Source organism: Oncorhynchus gorbuscha, linkage group LG13 (genome assembly GCF_021184085.1).
Source record: "Oncorhynchus gorbuscha isolate QuinsamMale2020 ecotype Even-year linkage group LG13, OgorEven_v1.0, whole genome shotgun sequence".
Lineage (NCBI taxonomy): Eukaryota > Metazoa > Chordata > Actinopteri > Salmoniformes > Salmonidae > Oncorhynchus > Oncorhynchus gorbuscha.
This window is the reverse complement of record NC_060185.1, coordinates 5,056,994-5,069,493: the sequence shown is the minus strand read 5'-3', so window position 1 is coordinate 5,069,493 and position 12,500 is coordinate 5,056,994. Positions and strand designations below refer to the sequence as shown.

General features: G+C 44.2%; 1 protein-coding gene across 1 annotated transcript in view; it reads left to right on the top strand.

Moving 5' to 3' along the window:
* The window catches only part of LOC123992462 (LHFPL tetraspan subfamily member 6 protein), a 168,929-nt gene that overhangs the window by 160 nt on the left and 156,269 nt on the right, over window positions 1–12,500 (top strand). The window contains exon 1 of the mRNA XM_046293615.1: window positions 1–197. This exon is cut by the window's left edge and continues 160 nt beyond it. The gene's annotated coding sequence lies outside the window, so the exon portion shown is untranslated. The remainder of the gene's footprint in view (window positions 198–12,500) is intronic.

Below are 12,500 nucleotides of genomic sequence, written 5' to 3'. Positions count from 1 at the left end.
CCAACTACTACATTGCTCATCAACGCTGAAAGTTACAGCTTTTTTTTTTTACCGATAACATTACCTATTTTGGGGATAATTATTTAGGGATTTTTTTTTGTTTTGTCGATCTGTGAAGTTAGTTTCAGTTTTCGGTTTTCTCCGCGATTGGGATATTAAGACCAGAAGACTAATCTAACAACCAAGTCGTTCATCATGTAGGCTAAGTTGTCTTTTTCTGTGTTACTTTGTCGTGTATTTGGAAACATTCTTAGATTTGTATATTGTTTATTCTGTACCCGAGTAGAGTTCAGCTTTGTCACACAGGCTTGTCCCCGTCCCCCTCTTCACGTCCTACACGGGCTTCTCTGTGCATTCCACCATACGGACTCCGGAGTAGTTGACCATACTTGATAAATAGCGTATCAAAGTCATTTTAATAATCTACTAGTCTAGTGCAAATAACATTCGTGTGCGTAAAAATCTAAGGAACTGTTATCGCCCATTCGTGATTATTACGGGTTCTTCACCAGAGCATCATCATCTAGCCAGTATTGCAAACCAATAGGCTGGCTACGTTACACCGGAGACTGTAAAAACTAAATTAATTGGAGATCGTAAACCAAGATTAATAGGCATTTGTGAATGAATTATATGGGAGGAATAGAAGAAGAAGAAAAGGATGAATCCCCTTTGTGTTCCATTCTCAACTGTCTTTGATGCGCTCAGTCTTGCGTGCTCTTTCTCTCTGCTTGGTAGAATTCTGCCCATGCAGCAGCTGAAGTTGTGTGAGAATTGATTTGAATAAAGTGAGATGCATTGCATATTTTATTTTGTAAATAGCATATATGATTTTTCCTCTTTTTCATATTTATTTGGAACAGTGTTTGCTCTTGTGAATGATGCCGCGTTCACTTGCTAGTCAGAGCTAGAAAACTCGGAAATTTCCGACTTGCTAACTCAAATCAAATGTTATTTTTCACATGCTTCGTAAACAACATGTGTAGACTAACAGTGAAATGCTTACCTATAGGCCCTTCCCAACAATGCAGAGATGGAAAAAAAAGAAATAATAGAAAAATAACAGCACAAGGAACACATACACAATGAATAACGACTACTTCGCTATATACATGGGGTACCAGTACTGAGTCGATGTGCAGGGGTACGAGGTAATAACTTGGCTATATACATGGGGTACCAGTACTGAGTAGATGTGCAGGGGTACGAGGTAATAACTTGGCTATATACATGGGGTACCAGTACTGAGTCGATGTGCAGGGGTACGAGGTAATAACTTGGCTATATACATGGGGTACCAGTACTGAGTCGATGTGCAGGGGTACGAGGTAATAACTTGGCTATATACATGGGGTACCAGTACTGAGTCAATGTGCAGGGGTACAAGGTAATAACTTGGCTATATACATGGGGTACCAGTACTGAGTCGATGTGCAGGGGTACGAGGTAATAACTTGGCTATATATATGGGGTACCAGTACTGAGTAGATGTGCAGGGGTACGAGGTAATAACTTGGCTATATACACGGGGTACCAGTACTGAGTAGATGTGCAGGGGTATGAGGTAATAACTTGGCTATATACAGGGGGTACCAGTACTGAGTCGATGTGCAGGGGTACGAGGTAATAACTTGGCTATATACAAGGGGTACCAGTACTGAGTATATGTGCAGGGGTACGAGGTAATAACTTGGCTATATACACAGGGTACCAGTACTGAGTCAATGTGCAGGGGTACGAGGTAATAACTTGGCTATATACACAGGGTACCAGTACTGAGTCAATGTGCAGGGGTACGAGGTAATAACTTGGCTATATACATGGGGTACCAGTACTGAGTCGATGTGCAGGGGTACGAGGTAATAACTTGGCTATATACATGGGGTACCAGTACTGAGTAGATGTGCAGGGGTACGAGGTAATAACTTGGCTATATACATGGGGTACCAGTACTGAGTCGATGTGCAGGGGTACGAGGTAATAACTTGGCTATATACATGGGGTACCAGTACTGAGTCGATGTGCAGGGGTACGAGGTAATAACTTGGCTATATACATGGGGTACCAGTACTGAGTCAATGTGCAGGGGTACGAGGTAATAACTTGGCTATATACATGGGGTACCAGTACTGAGTCGATGTGCAGGGGTACGAGGTAATAACTTGGCTATATATATGGGGTACCAGTACTGAGTAGATGTGCAGGGGTACGAGGTAATAACTTGGCTATATACACGGGGTACCAGTACTGAGTAGATGTGCAGGGGTATGAGGTAATAACTTGGCTATATACAGGGGTACCAGTACTGAGTCGATGTGCAGGGGTACGAGGTAATAACTTGGCTATATACAAGGGGTACCAGTACTGAGTATATGTGCAGGGGTACGAGGTAATAACTTGGCTATATACACAGGGTACCAGTACTGAGTCAATGTGCAGGGGTACGAGGTAATAACTTGGCTATATACACAGGGTACCAGTACTGAGTCAATGTGCAGGGGTACGAGGTAATAACTTGGCTATATACATGGGGTACCAGTACTGAGTCAATGTGCAGGGGTACGAGGTAATAACTTGGCTATATACATGGGGTACCAGTACTGAGTCAATGTGCAGGGGTACGAGGTAATAACTTGGCTATATACATGGGGTACCAGTACACGAGGTAATAACTTGGCTATATACATGGGGTACCAGTACTGAGTCAATGTGCAGGGGTACGAGGTAATAACTTGGCTATATACATGGGGTACCAGTACTGAGTAGATGTGCAGGGGTACGAGGTAATAACTTGGCTATATACATGGGGTACCAGTACTGAGTAGATGTGCAGGGGTACGAGGTAATAACTTGGCTATATACATGGGGTACCAGTACTGAGTAGATGTGCAGGGATACGAGGTAATAACTTGGCTATATACATGGGGTACCAGTACTGAGTAGATGTGCAGGGGTACGAGGTAATAACTTGGCTATATACATGGGGTACCAGTACTGATTCGATGTGCAGGGGTACGAGGTAATAACATGGCTATATACACAGGGTACCAGTACTGAGTAGATGTGCAGGGGTACGAGGTAATAACTTGGCTATATACATGGGGTACCAGTACTGAGTAGATGTGCAGGGGTACGAGGTAATAACTTGGCTATATACATAGGGTACCAGTACTGAGTAGATGTGCAGGGGTACGAGGTAATAACTTGGCTATATATATGGGGTACCAGTACTGAGTAGATGTGCAGGGGTACGAGGTAATAACATGGCTATATACACAGGGTACCAGTACTGAGTAGATGTGCAGGGGTACGAGGTAATAACTTGGCTATATACATGGGGTACCAGTACTGAGTAGATGTGCAGGGGTACGAGGTAATAACTTGGCTATATACATGGGGTACCAGTACTGAGTAGATGTGCAGGGGTACGAGGTAATAACTTGGCTATATACATGGGGTACCAGTACTGAGTAGATGTGCAGGGGTACGAGGTAATAAGTTGGCTATATACATGGGGTACCAGTACTGAGTAGATGTGCAGGGGTACGAGGTAATAACTTGGCTATATACATGGGGTACCAGTACTTAGTCGATGTGCAGGGGTACGAGGTAATAACTTGGCTATATACATGGGGTACCAGTACTGAGTCGATGTGCAGGGGTACGAGGTAATAACTTGGCTATATACATGGGGTACCAGTACCGAGTCGATGTGCAGGGGTACGAGGTAATTAAGGTAGATATGTACATATAGGTAGGGATAAAGGGACTAGGCAACAGGATAGATAATAAACAGTAACAGCAGTCAAAAGAGTTTTCGTGCAAAACGGGTCAATGTAGATAGTCCGGGTAGCTATTGGTTAGCTATTTATCAGTCTTTTAACTTGGGGGTTAGAAGCTCTTCAGCGTCCTGTTGGTTCCAGACTTGGTGCATCGGTACTGTTTGCCGCGTGGTAGCAGAGAGAACAGTCTATGACTTGGGTGGGTGGAGTCATTGACAATTTTTTTTAGGGACTTCCTCTGACACCGCCTGGTATAGAGGTCCTGGATAGGGAAGTGTCTAGTAGTCAGCCTAAACTAATATTGTTACAGATATGGCTACAAAAATAATGTATTTTTAGTAATTATCCGTGATATTATTTTTAAAAATAAAAAAGAATGGTGACACTGAGGAACTTGAAGCTCTCAACCCGCTACACTACAGCCCCTGTTTCCTGTTGTCCACCATCAGCTTCTTTTCTTGTTGACGTTGAGGGAGAGGTTGTTGTCCTGGCAACACCACACTGCCAGGTCACTGCCCTCCTCCTTATAGGCTTTCTCATCGTTGTCGGTGATCAGGCCAATCACCGTTGTGTTGTCAGCAAACTTAATGATGGTGTTGGAGTCGTGCACTGACACAGTCGTTGGTGAACAGGGAGTACAGGAGGGGACTAAGCACGCACCCCTGAGGGGCCCACCGTGTTTCCAGTTTTATTCGTCGTATCTACGGGATACGCATGGTATACATTGTACAACAGAATGCTTGTTTGCAGGTTCTTTCTCGAAAATGCAACAACAATAAATCATCATAAAACTAAGTATATGAACATAAAGTAAATGTCTCAGTAGAATAGAATAAACATTTTTTAGCATGAGTTTAATACAGGAAGGCATAATTTATAGTCCCAATATTTACACGTGTATCAGGGAAGTGGAGAGATGAGGGGCAAGTGTATGAATTGAGCAGTATAATAACAGTCTGGTAGCAGCGTGTAACTTGTACACTGGGAGTTGGGAATCATGTACAGGGAGTGACTTTTATAATAAATAACACATGGAACAAAACAAGAAACACAGACAATAACGCCTGAGGAATGAACCAAAGGGAGTGACAGATATAGGGAGGAGGCAGGAACGAACCAAGGGAGTGACAGATATAGGGAGGAGGCAGGAATGAACCAAAGGGAGTGACAGATATAGGGAAGGTAATCAGACAGGAAGAAACAAAGGGAGTGACAGATATAGGGAGGAGGCAGGAACGAACCAAAGGGAGTGACAGATATAGGGAGGAGGCAGGAAGAACCAAAGGGAGTGACAGATATAGGGAGGAGGCAGGAAGAACCAAAGGGAGTGACAGATATAGGGAGGAGGCAGGAAGAACCAAAGGGAGTGACAGATATAGGGAGGAGGCAGGAATGAACCAGGTGAGTGACAGATGAGTCTGGGAGGTGCAGGAAGAACAAAGGGAGTGACAGATATAGGGAGGAGGCAGGAAGAACCAAAGGGAGTGACAGATATAGGGAGGAGGCAGGAAGAACCAAAGGGAGTGACAGATATAGAGAAGGTAATCAGGCAGGTGATGGAGTCCAGGTGAGTCTGATGAGGTGCTGGTGACAGATGTGCGTAATAATGAGCGGCCTGGTGACCTCGAGCGCCGGGGAGGGATTATACGTGATACAGCAGTTGTGTGTGTGTGTGTGTGTGTGTGTGTGTGTGTGTGTGTGTGTGTGTGTGTGTGTGTGTGTGTGTGTGTGTGTGTGTGTGTGTGTGTGTGTGTGTGTGTGTGTGTGTGCATGTGTACTAAGGTGCAGAGAATCAGAGCAGGTGGTACGTCCGGTTCAAGTGTTCAGCAGTCTGATGACTTGTAGATAGAAACTGTCTTTGAACCTGTTGGTATCAGACCTCATGCTCCGATACCGTCTGCCCGACTGTAAGAAAGAGAATAGCTCATGGAATGGGGTCCTCGATGATGCTGCATACCATCCTCAGGCACTGGGCGGGTCAGAGCACGGTCCCAGTGATGTACTAGGCTGTTTTTACCACCTGTTGGAGGGCCTTGCATTTGTGGATGGAGCAATTCCTGTACCAGGTCGTGATGCAACGGGTCAGGAGGCTCTCGATGTCGCAGTGGTGGTATTTGGAGAGAACCCCGGGGCGGCATGGCGGACCCAGGGTGGCATGCCTTAGGAAGTAGAGACGCTGTTGCGCCCTTTCGACAAGAGTGGTTGTGTTGTTAGTCCATGTGGACGCCAAGGAACTTAACTTGTGACTCGCTCTACTGTAGTCCCGTTGATGTGGATTAGGGGCATCCTCTGCTTCCTGAGGTCAACAATCAACTCCTTTATTTTGCTGACGTTGAGAGGAGAGGTAGTTGTCATGACACCACAATGCCAGTTTACTTACCTCCTCCCTATTGGCTGACTCGTCGTTGTTCGTTATTAGGCCTATAACCTTGGTGTCGTCATCAAACTTGATGATGGAGGTGATGTCATGCAAATCTACGCAGTCGTGGGTGAACAGGGAGTACAGCAGAGGACTGAGGACATACCCCTGGGGGGCACCTGTGTTAAGGGTCAATGTGAGGTGTTGTTGCCAATCCTCACAGCCTGTGGTCTACCCATCAGGAAGTCCAGTATCCAGTTGCAGAGGGTGGTGTCCAGACCCAGGGCTCTGAGCTTGCTGTCGAACTTGGACGGAACAATAGTGTTGAAGGCTGAATTGTAGTCAATGAACAACATTCTCACATAGGTGCCCCTCTTGTCCAGATGTGTTACGGCCGTGTGACCAGCGATGGAAATGGGATCTTCTGTGGATCTGTTGGAGCGGTAGGCTTATTGGAGTGGGTCCAGGGTGTCTGGCATGCTGGCCTTAGGCCATGACCAGCCTCTGTAAGCACTGCAGGATGACCGAGGTTAACGCGACGGAGCGATTGTCATATGGGCATGTCACCATGTTTTTGTTGGGGCACTGGGACAATGGTGGTCTCCTTAAAGCAGGTGGGGACTACAGCGTGGAACAGGGACAGATCGAAGATGTTCAGCACACACTCTAAAGATGCGGCCAAGGATGCTATCTGGGCCGACGGCTTTGTGAGTATTCACTCTATTTGAGAGTTTTCCTTTCGTCAGCCTCGGAGACTGAAAGCACCTGGTCGTCCGGAACAGCGAGAGTCTTCCTGAATGGTTCTGTATTGTCTGCCTTCGAAGCGAGCATAGAATGTGTTAAGCTCATCTGGGGAGGGAGGTTTCGGTGGGCACCGCCACAGCTGGATTTGCCTTTGTAGTCTTGTGATAGTCTGTAGTCCTTGCAACGCAAGTCTTTGAGTTGTCGAACATCAATTCAAGTTTGAGTCTGTATTGTCTTTTTGAATTTGCAGAGCTTGCCTTGTACGAGTCATCTGGGTTCATTCTGCCGACATTGTTACTGCTGCAGTACGGACTCTCAGCATGGTACGGCTATGGTTGGTGGTATGTCTGGATTATTATTGTGGGTACATCATCAACACATTTCCTATTGAAGCCTGTAACTGACTATGTATATTCCACAATGTTGATGGATGAGTCCTGGGTGGATGAGTTTGAACGTATTCCACTCAGTATTCTCAAAACAGTCCTGCAGCATTGAGTCTGCCTCCTCTGTCCAGCGCCTCCCTATTCCTGGTGTTGGTGCCTTCCTCTTGAGTTGCTGCTTGTAGGCGGGGATTAAGAACAGAGAGACATGATCTGATTGGCAGATGCAGGGGCACGTCACAGATATTTGTGTATACATTGTCAAGCTCTCTGAATCCTACATGTTGGTGATATTTTGTGAAAAATTGTTTTAGACAGGCTTGGTTAAAGTCACCGCAACAATAAAGACTGCTTTGCTTGTGGCGGCATGCACACAGCTGTGATAATAACACAAGTGCCTCGGCATATAGTGGGGTCTGCATTTTAGCGTCAAAACTCCAGGTCGGGTGAACAGGAGCTCGCAATGTTTTCAAATTTGGTACACCAGGAATTGTTCCCCCAGACACTTACCAGAAGCTGCCGTGCAATCCATTTGGAATATTGAGAAGCCTTCAGGTTGAATAGCAGAGTCGACCTTCTGGTTGAATAGCAGAGATGACTTTCTGGTTGAATAGCAGACATGACCTTCTGGTTGAATAGCAGACATGACCTTCTGGTTGAATAGCAGACATGACCTTCTGGTTGAATAGCAGAGTCGACCTTCTGGTTGAGCGTATGGTCCGTAAAGCCACGTCTCAGTAAAAACAAAGTCACAACATTCCCTGATGGCCTTCTGCGATTGAAGCCTTGCTCTGAGTTCACATTGGTTAATGTCTCATCAATGGAAAATACACTATCAGGTTACTAGGAAGAGGAGGTCTTTTCAGCTTGGAGTCCCCCTTTGATTCCTCATCTTCGTCGCCGGCGCTGCCTTAGGTCATCTCGACCAGGAGCAACAGGAAATGACCGCTATGCATGAAACAAAGGAGTGAATGTTCCAATATTCTAGCTCTGGGGTGTAGCTTCCGATTCATGTTCCAGAAGTGTTTGTCGGTCGTAGGAAATTTTTGCACGAACATTCTGAGCAAACAAAGTAAAAATGTACAAAAAATAGCCTTAAAAAAGCAAGTTGAGCAGGAACCGGCAAGACGCTCGCTCGCCCTCAGCTCTGCCATCTTATCCATGCTGAGTGTCAGCGTGGCGGATGTGCTGTTGCCAACCCTCACCGCCTTGGGGCGGCCTGTCAGCAAGTCCCAGGTTCCCGTGCTCAGTGATGAGCTTGGTGGGCACTATGGTGTTGAACGCTGAGCTTTAATAAATGAACAGCATTCTCACATAGGTGTTCCTTTTGTCCAAGTGGGGGAGGGCATTGTGGAGAGAAGTACAGATTGCTCAATCTGTGGATCTGTTGAGGCGGTATGCGAATTAGAGTGGGTCCTGGGTGTCTGGGATGATGGTGTTGATGTGAGCCATGACCAGCCTTTCAAAGCACTTCATGGCTACAGATGTAAGACAGGTTACTTTGGCGTTCTTGGCACAGGGACTATGGTGGTCTGCTTGAAATGGGGCTATTACAGACTGGGTCAGGGAGAGGTTGAAAATGTAATTGAAGACAGTGCCAGCTGGTCAGCGCATTGCGGAGTATACGTCCTGGTAATTCATCTGGCCCCATGGCCTTGTGAATGTTAACTTGTTTAGAGATCTTACTCACATCGGCTACGTAGAGTTTGATCACACAGTCGTCCAGAACAGCTGGTGCTCTCATGCATGGTTCAGTGTTGCTTGCCTCGAAGCGAGCAGGTGGAATTTAGCTCGCCTGGTAGATTCGCATCACTGGACAGCTCGCGGCTGGGTTTCCCTTTGTAATTCTTGATGGTTTTCAAGCCCTGCCACATCTGACGAGCGTCAGGGCCATCGTAGTAGAATTCAATCTGAATCCTGTATTGATGTTTTGACTATTTGATGGCTCATCAGAGGTCGTAGCGGGATTTCTTATAAACGTCCAGATTAGTGTCCCGCTCCTTGAAACTGGCTGTAGTTATACACGTGCCGTGTTCAACCAGTAAGCAAGTTGTACATTTCAGAGTTTCCAAGTTCCGACTAGCACGTGAACTTGGCATGAATGCATGATGCTGTTCTAGCCTGCACTGTTAAAATTAAGGAGATAAAACTTTAGCTTTGCTGCAGTTTTGAAACATGGTTTTAAGGAGTTATGAGCAATGTTCACTCAAAAAATATATATATGCCACTCAACAATTTTCAGGTCTGCTGAGCGCAAACTCGAACGTTATGATAATTCTGTGCATCTTCCAACGTGCGGTTACTGAGATTGTACTCGCTTTACGTTACAGTGTCAGACTTGATCTGAATTGTTTATGGATCTCACCAAACAGAAATATATACAATTTTGCAAGGTTAAATATATACATTTGGTCACTAACTCAGGAGCGATAGGGAAACGCATTCTACATCCTTGGCTTCCAACAGCTCCCCCCTGGATTTCAGAATCTATTATTGGGCCACTAACCTTAGGATCATTCAATACTGGTTGCAAAGCAGAGACATATTCCCATCCCCAATTTGGCTAGAGATGGAGGCTGCCTCATCTATATCGGCATCATTGTCTTCCCTCGCTCACTCCCCGTTTACAGGCCCTTACTCCTCCTTCACCAAAAATAAATGTGTCAAAACAACATTGAAGATGTGGAATCAATTTCGGTGCCACTTTGGGTTTCAAACATCCTCTTCTTTGGGATCCGGTGGCCTCAAACCCAGCTTTTCCCTCCATCTATGGTTCAATCAATCAAATGTATTTATAAAGCCCTTTTTACATCAGCCGATGTCACAAAGTGCTGTACAGAAACCCAGCCTAAAACCCCAAACAGCAAGCAATGCAGATGTAGAAGCACGGTGGCTGAGGTGAATTTATTGTCTCTACCTCGTGTTGATATTAAAAGTTCAAACCACTTTAAACGTGCTGATGGCTGTTGATGGTGCTTTCTCAACATGGTCTAGTCTCGCTATTAAAAGATTCAGAGATCTGTATATTAACAATACAATTATCATTTTACTTTACTTATTTTACTAAAAAAAAAAAAACCTAAAAATAATGATGTCCAAATTTAGCTGAGAGTAGGAAGTGGGATAAGAAATGTGTCGAACCGTGTTTCATCAGGAAGGGTGAAGAATCCTGGATCTATGCTGCGGATGTAACTCCGGAGTTACATCCGCAGCATAGATCCAGGATTCTTCACCCTTCCTGATGAAACACGGTTCGACACATTTCTTATCCCACTTCCTACTCTGAAAGGCACCTTGTCAATAATCTATAGTCAAATTTGCTCACTACAAGTCATCTCATTAAACAATATTAAATCCTCATGGGAGGAGGATCTGGGTGAGGAAATATCTGATGAACTATGGGAAGGGGCCACTCAAGAGGGTACATAGATCTTCTATCTGCGCTTGACACGGCCTCATTCAATGCAAACTCATTCATCGGGTCCACTGGACCAAAGCAAGATTATCCAAAATTTACAAGGATGTGAACCCTACATTTTAACATGGAAATAGCTGTTCTATCATTCAGACTACAGTAGCAGCCAAAAGTATGGTGTTCAATGTAGACCCTACATTCCATGAGACTTTTGAAGAAGAAAAAAACATAATGCAGGCCTTGACCTTTAACCTGTTTATCCACTTGTCCTTCAGACAAGGTGGTGACTGAACATGGTGTTGTGTTGTTTAATGCAAGAAACCACTTTACAAAAATTAAATGCATTATTATTCCCATACCATTATTACAGATAATCCTTTCTCAAAATACAACACTGCCTCTTTTAATAATAAAAAAATGCTCTTTACCTGACTCACTTTTCAAAGATGTCTTGTGCTTGTAAGAAGCAATCACTCACCAACTGCTGACCACAAATGGTTTATAACTGGGCTAATAACTCACTCACTAGCAAAGGATATGAACAAATGTGGACACGCGACTACATGGAACTCTCAGTTTGATCTCAAAACAAGCTCATCTACTCACGACCGCTCATGCTGTGAACACAGTCCAGTTCGCAGTGAATGGCACACATCCATATATGGCAATGGTCTATTTGCATATAGTCCTATTGCATCTCTGATTGGTTATGCCGCACTGGTCTGTGTAGAGTATGGGCTGAGTCGTGTTTGTCAATGCAATAGAATCCTACTCTGATGCGTTGTGCCTACAACAAAACAAAACTCTTGCATAGTTTGTTTTGCATACTAAGTCTTGCAAAGTTTGTTTTGTTTCGGTATGTTGCATTGAAAGTGGCTAATATTTGCGTTGATTCATTCACAATTCCCACAGTGAAGGGACATGTTGATAGTGTTAACTAAAGGGGGGAAAACTCTAGAAAGTTGGGTTAAGTTCAATCCCGTGCTTCTCTATGTGGGCTCATATTTCTTCTGCACAGCAGTCCCAGGGGAGCTGCGCGCCCATGCGTAGCTTACAGGGAATATTGGTTATGAGACAGATTTGAGAAAAGGTCATCCTAAGGAGTTCTGGAATATAACATGGTGTGTTGTAACACCACTTAATCAAGAGTTGTGCAGAAGACTGAGAGCAATAACCAGGAAAAAAAGGTTGAAAACACTATTTTGGTGTTTCCAAAATAGAAGAAGAATTAGATACTCTTCTTCTAAACACTGTTAAATTGAAGTCCCTCTTTTTTTATGTTCCCTGCTCTAATATGGTGTTCTGATAAACTCCTCATTGGACAAATCCAAACGGTCTAATCTACAGATCTATGCTTTTTTTTAAAGGATACAGAAAAAAAGATTGTTTTTGTGAAAATACAAATTACTAAGTTTGTCCCTGGATAGTAATTAATCAATACAACAACTTGTTTTTCGTTTAGTTTTTTGAAGCTTCAAATGCTTTATCTTCAAATGATCGAATGACAACAAAGCATTAACAGGCCATTCACATATTAAATTGATAAACTAAGACAGTTCAAAGATCTGTAAGGTATTTATCATATTCACATTCTTGAAAGGCAAGGAACATATTGCATTATATTTAAAATTCATGGGGGGGGGGGTACAGGCAATGACTGCTAATGTTAGCAGTAGCACTAATGTTAGCAGTAGCACTAATGTTAGCAGTAGCACTACTGTTAGCAGTAGCACTAATGTTAGCAGTAGCACTAATGTTAGCAGTAGCACTAATGTTAGCAGTAGCACTAATGTTAGCAGTAGCACTAATGTTAGCAG